This window comes from Triticum aestivum, chromosome 4B (genome assembly GCF_018294505.1).
Source record: "Triticum aestivum cultivar Chinese Spring chromosome 4B, IWGSC CS RefSeq v2.1, whole genome shotgun sequence".
Lineage (NCBI taxonomy): Eukaryota > Viridiplantae > Streptophyta > Magnoliopsida > Poales > Poaceae > Triticum > Triticum aestivum.
In genome coordinates, this window is record NC_057804.1 from 648,765,457 (window position 1) to 648,772,193 (window position 6,737).

The window sequence follows — 6,737 nt, forward strand, 5'->3', positions numbered from 1 at the left end:
AGTACTAGTAAAGTACACATTAACATAATGTATATCCAATATACTTCTATCGACCTTGCCAGCCTTCTCATATACCAAGTATCTAGGGTAATTTTGCTCCAGTGGCTGTTCCCCTTATTACAGAAGCACTTAGTCTCGGGTTTGGGTTCAACCTTGGGTTTCTTCATTAGAGCAGCAGCTGATTTGCTGTTTCATGAAGTATCCCTTCTTGCCCTTTCCCTTTTTGAAACAGTGGTTTCACCAACCATCAACAATTGATGCTCCTTCTTGATTTCTACTTTCGCGGTGTCAAACATCGCGAATACCTCAAGGATCATCATATCTATCCCTGATATGTTATAGTTCATCACGAAGCTCTAGCAGCTTGGTGGCAATGACTTTGGAGAAACATCACTATCTCATCTGGAAGATCAACTCCCACTTGATTCAAGTGATTGTTGCACTCAGACAATCTGAGCACAAGCTCAACGATTGAGCTTTTCTCCCTTAGTTTGCAGGCTAAGAAAATCGTCGGAGGTCTTATACCTCTTGACGCGGGCACGAGCCTGAAATCCCAATTTCAGCCCTCAAAACATCTCATATGTTCCGCGACATTTCGAAAACGTCTTTGGTGCCTCAACTCTAAACCGTTTAACTGAACTATCACGTAGTTATCAAAACGTGTATGTCCGATGTTTGCAACATCCACAGACGATGTTTGGGGTTCAACACACTGAGCGGTGCTTTAAGGACATAAGCTTTCTATTGTCCGCATAATCGCTACTATCAACTTTCAACTATATTTTCTCTAGGAACATATCTAAAATAGTAGAAATTTGCAAAGGGTCTTTTGACTATGTTCAGGATAATTAAGTTCATCTTATGGACTCCCACTCAGATAGACATCCCTCTAGTCATCTAAGTGATTACATGATCCGAGTCAACTAGGCCGTGTCCGATCATCACGTGAGACGGACTAGTCATCATCGGTGAACATCTTCATGTTGATCGTATCTACTATACGACTCATGCTCGACCTTTCGGTCTCTTGTGTTCTGAGGCCATGTCTGTACATGCTAGGCTCGTCAAGTCAACCTAAGTGTTTCGCGTGTGTAATCTGGCTTACACCCATTGTATGTGAACGTAAGAATCTATCACACCCGGTCATCACGTGGTGCTTCCAAACGACGAATTTCGCAACAGTGCACAGTTAGGGGGAACACTTTCTTGAAATTTTAATGAGGGATCATCTTATTTACTACCGTCGTTTTAAGCAAATAAGATGCATAAACATGATAAACATCACATGCAATCAAATAGTGACATGATATGGCCAATATCATTTTGCTCCTTTTGATCTCCATCTTTGGGGCTCCATGATCATCGTCGTCACCGGCATGACACCATGATCTCCATCATTGTGTCTCCATGAAGTTGTCTCGCCAACTTATTACTTCTACTACTATGGCTACCGGTTGGCAATAAAGTAAAGTAATTACATGGCATTGTTCAATGACACACAGGTCATACAATAAATTAAGACAACTCCTATGGCTCCTGCCGGTTGTCATACTCATCGACATGCAAGTCGTGATTCCTATTACAAGAACATGATCAATCTCATACATCACATATCATTCATCACATTCTTCTTGGCCATATCACATCACATAGCATACCCTGCAAAAACAAGTTAGACGTCCTCTAAATGTTGTTTGCATGTTTTACGTGGCTGCTATGGGTTTCTAGCAAGAACGTTTCTTACCTACGCAAAACCACAACGTGATATGCCAATTGCTATTTACCCTTCATAAGGACCCTTTTCATCGAATCCGTTCCAACTAAACTGGGAGAGACTAGCACCCGCTAGCCACCTTATGCACCAAGTGCATGTCAGTCAGTGGAACCTGTCTCACGTAAGAGTACATGTAAGGTCGGTTCGGGCCGCTTCATCCCACAATACCGTCGAAACAAGATTGGACTAGTAACGGTAAGCATATTGAACAAAATCAACGCCCACAACTACTTTGTGTTCTACTCGTGCAAATAATCTACGCAATAGACCTAGCTCATGATGCCACTGTTGGGGAACGTAGCAGAAATTCAAAATTTTCCTACGTGTCACCAAGATCTATCTATGGAGAAACCAGCAACGAGGGGAAGGAGAGTGCATCCACATACCCTTGTAGATCGCTAAGCGGAAGCGTTCAAGAGAACGGGGTTGAAGGAGTCGTACTCGTCATGATCCAAATCACCGGAGATCCTAGTGCCGAACGGACGGCACCTCTGCGTTCAACACACGTACAGCCCGGTGACGTCTCCCATGCCTTGATCTAGCAAGGAGAGAGGGAGAGGTTGACGAAGACTCCATCTAGCAGCAGCACAATGGCGTGGTGGTGGTGGAGGAGCGTGGCAATCCTGCAGGGCTTCGCCAAGCACCATGGGAGAGGAGGAGTAAGAGAGGTAGGGATGCGCCAGGGAGAGGTCAAAACTCATGTGTTGGCAGCCCTCAAGACCTCAACTATATATAGGGGAGAGGGAGGGGGTGCGCCCCCTCTAGGGTTTCCACCCCAAGGGGTGCGGCAGCCCCAATCCCATCTAAGGGTGGCGGCCAAGGGGGGGGGAAGAGGGGAAACTTGCCCCCCAAGTTAGGTGGAAGCCCCCCCTCCCCAAACCCTAGGCGCCTTGGGCCCTTGTGGGGGGGCGCACCAGCCCACCTGGGGCTGGTCCCCTCCCACACTTGGCCCATGCAGCCCTCCGGGGATGGTGGCCCCACTTGGTGGACCCCCGGGACCCTCCTGGTGGTCCCGGTACGTTACCGAAAAAACCCGAAACTTTTCCCGTGACCAAAACAGGACTTCCCATATATAAATCTTTACCTTCGGACCATTCCGGAACTCCTCGTGATGTCCGGGATCTCATCCGGGACTCCGAACAACATTCGGTAACCACATACAAACTTCCTTTGTAACCCTAGCATCATCGAACCTTAAGTGTGTAGACCCTACGGGTTCGGGAACCATGCAGACATGACCGAGACGTTCTCCGGTCAATAACCAACAGCGGGATCTGGATACCCATGTTGTCTCCCACATGTTCCACGATGATCTCATCGGATGAACCACGATGTCAAGGACTCAATCGATCCCGTATACAATTCCCTTTGTCTAGCGGTATGGTACTTGCCCGAGATTCGATCGTCGGTATCCTGATACCTTGTTCAATCTCGTTACCGGCAAGTCTCTTTACTCGTTCCGTAACACATCATCCCGTGATCAACCCCTTGGTCACATTGTGCACATTATGATGATGTCCTACCGAGTGGGCCCAGAGATACCTCTCCGTTACACGGAGTGACAAATCCCAGTCTCCATTTGTGCCAAGCCAACAGACACTTTCGGAGATACCTGTAGTGCACCTTTATAGCCACCCAGTTACGTTGTGACGTTTGGTGCACCCAAAGCATTCCTACGGTATCCGGGAGTTGCACAATCTCATGGTCTAAGGAAATGATACTTGACATTAGAAAAGCTTTAGCATACGAACTACACGATCTTTAGTGCTAGGCTTAGGATTGGGTCTTGTCCATCACATCATTCTCCTAATGATGTGATCCCGTTATCACCGACATCCAATGTCCATGGTCAGGAAACTGTAACCATCTATTGATCAACGAGCTAGTCAACTAGAGGCTTACTAGGGACATGGTGTTGTCTATGTACCCACACATGTATCTGAGTTTCCTATCAATACAATTATAGCATGGATAATAAACGATTATCATGAACAAGGAAATATAATAATAACTAATTTATTATTGCCTCTAGGGCATATTTCGAACAACAGGTTACTACAGGAAGTTTGTCAAAAATTATGGCCTGTTGGCTCGACCTCTAACTGTCCTACTGAAGAAACAAGCCTTTCAGTGGTCTGACATAGCTCAAGCAGCCTTTCAATAGTTGAAACATGCTATGGCTACAACTCCTATCTTGGCTCTACCTAATTTTGAAAAAACTTTCACAGTGGAGACAGATGCATGTAATACTGGAGTAGGAGCTTTGCTCTCTCAGGAGGGGCACCCCATTGCTTACTACAGCAAGGCACTAGGCACAGCTAGTCAGAAATTGAGCATCTATGAGAAAGAGTTTCTGGCAATCATGATGGCCATTGAGAGGTGGAGATCTTACTTAGCCAGAGCACCTTTTGTAATTAAAACAGATCATCAAAGTCTCTGTCAATTAGGGGATCAACTTCTGACATCAGATTTGCAGAGAAAAGCAATGACAAAAATGGTAGGCCTTTAGTTCACTATTCAGTACAAAAAGGGAGTGGAGAATACTGCAGCAGATGCACTTTCCAGAGTGGCCCATCTGTTTCCTGTCTAGGCACTGTCAACTAGCAAACCTGTCTGGATACAGGAAGTGTTGAATTCTTATACAGGTGATCCTGCTGCACAGGAGATGTTGCAGAAACTGGCACTAGATAGCAAAGCTTGTCTAGGATTTCATTTGAAAGAGGGGCTCATTAAACATGAAGATAAAATTTGGATTGGAGCTAATACAGGTCTGTAAAAAAAGCACATTCAAGCTTTTCACTCCTCACCAGTGGGAGGGCACTCTGGCATACTTTCTACTTACCACAGAGTTAAGCAGCTATTCGGTTGGACTCGTATGAAAACAGACGTCGAGAACTTTGTAAAGCAGTGTAACACTTGTCTGCAGGCTAAACATGAGCTGTGCAAATCACCCGAGCTGCTACAACCTGGTACTGTACCAGATCGGCCATGGCAGGCTATTAGAATGGACTTCATTGAGGGATTGCATAAATCAGAGGGATTTAGTGCTATTCTAGTGGTTGTGGATCGCTTTACCAAAGTCAGTCATTTTCTGCCCTTAAAACACCCGTTTACAGCAGCATCTGTGGCTAAAGTCTTTCTCAATAACATCGTCAAACTACATGGACTGCCCCTGTCCATTGTTTCTGATAGAGATAAGATCTTTACAAGTGCCTTTTGGAAAGAATTGTTTCGAGTGTGGGGCACTGAGCTCACTACAAGAAATATGTCAACTTATGACCTTCTGTCAGTGACCCTGGAAGAATTGGTCATAGATTTATGACCATTTGAGACCAATTGGTCAAAAGCTATTCGAGGGGCTTCAAACCCTAAATCATTGCGACCATTTTGGTCAGAAAGGTCATAATTTCCTTACACGAAATGGTCATAAAGCAAACATCGCTAGTCTGCTGCCTTATTTCTAGTTGTTAACGACCAATATAGATGGTCATAGCTTTGTAAATTGTGGTGGGTTGCTATGACTAGGCGCCACCTCATCAGTTTTGCCTATGTGTCATGTCCATGTGGCAGTTTTGCCCTAGGTTGTGAAGCAACCTATATTTCTGTAATTCCCAAAATTCCCCAAAAAATCTCATATATTCTTTGGGTCATATCTTTGTCAAATATGTAAAAACCTTCCTTGCCTAGTTCAAAAATAATTCAAAAATATTCATTTTCCTATTCTGTTCAAAACAACAGTTTGTGAAGGAAGTACCACTTTGGCATCTCCAAATAGTATCCATTTTCTACAGTGCTTTCCTATGCCCAAATAACCATCCTCCACCAAATGCCAGCTCAAGCCATTCATTATTTTGAGCTGAGCTTCAACATTCGTATTTATGTCCAGTGTGGTAGCTTGCAAAGCAAGTACCACATAGGCTCCTCCTTTTGAGCTGAAAACTTGTGAAGACGGTCTTCTTAGTAACTGATCATCATCAGCCAAAACTCACGCCCATTAGCCATGTACATTTCACGTACCGCAAATCAAACACTTGGCTACTAATTCATGTTTGAGCATCGATCGGTCTCCTCGTGAGAATCTTAAGTTGTAATTTTCTTCCTAGCACCTACCTGGGGAGTGACCAACCCACTAGACATGCCTAGACCGCCCAGAACACATGGCAACGCCACGGTCACGCGGTGACCATGCGGCGGGCATGCGAGTTTACACGCTCTAGAGTTGGGGGCCTCGGCCACCGCCCAAACCTCGACGTATCGCCACCATACCATGTATTTATGATTAAATAGGTACTTATGTAACTAGAAATGATTTTTGGATAAAATAAATAGCAAACTATGAGGCAGCTGCAGTTCAAATTTGACCCGCTTCCAGCTAAATCGGCGAAAATTTGTCTTTTTCACGAGAGGTGGATCAAAACTTTTTACACCAACCATTTTGTCAATTGTGCATTAAATATGTCCTAGTATTTTATAAAAATGATTTGGTCCAATTTTGCAACCATTATTTTGGAGGTCCTTCACAAAAAAAACTTCCTTTTGGGCACTCGAAAAATTGGAAATGGTTTTTTCGTTCAAAGAAAAATAAAAACTTCCTTAGGAAACATTGTTTGACATTCCAATATGCACCCTTGTGCACAATATGAGATCATTTGAACAAACTATGCCATGAATGTGGCCATAAGATTGATCATTTGGCTTGAAAGCCATGAATCTTCACACTTGATAGCTCATTTCTGAGAACACTTTTTTAAAATAATTACCGTATTACAAGTTTATTATTTTTCCTGGAAACTTGGTCACATATAATGACACAATGCGAAGGTTTTCCAATTTTTTGATTTTTTTTTGAATTTTTTATGCCCGTTTCAAAATGCGGTCAAAACAGCGGGCTTGACCGTTCCATGCTAGTGGTTGAATCTTGGAAAACTTTTGATGTTTCTCTGATTAAATAGATACTTATGTA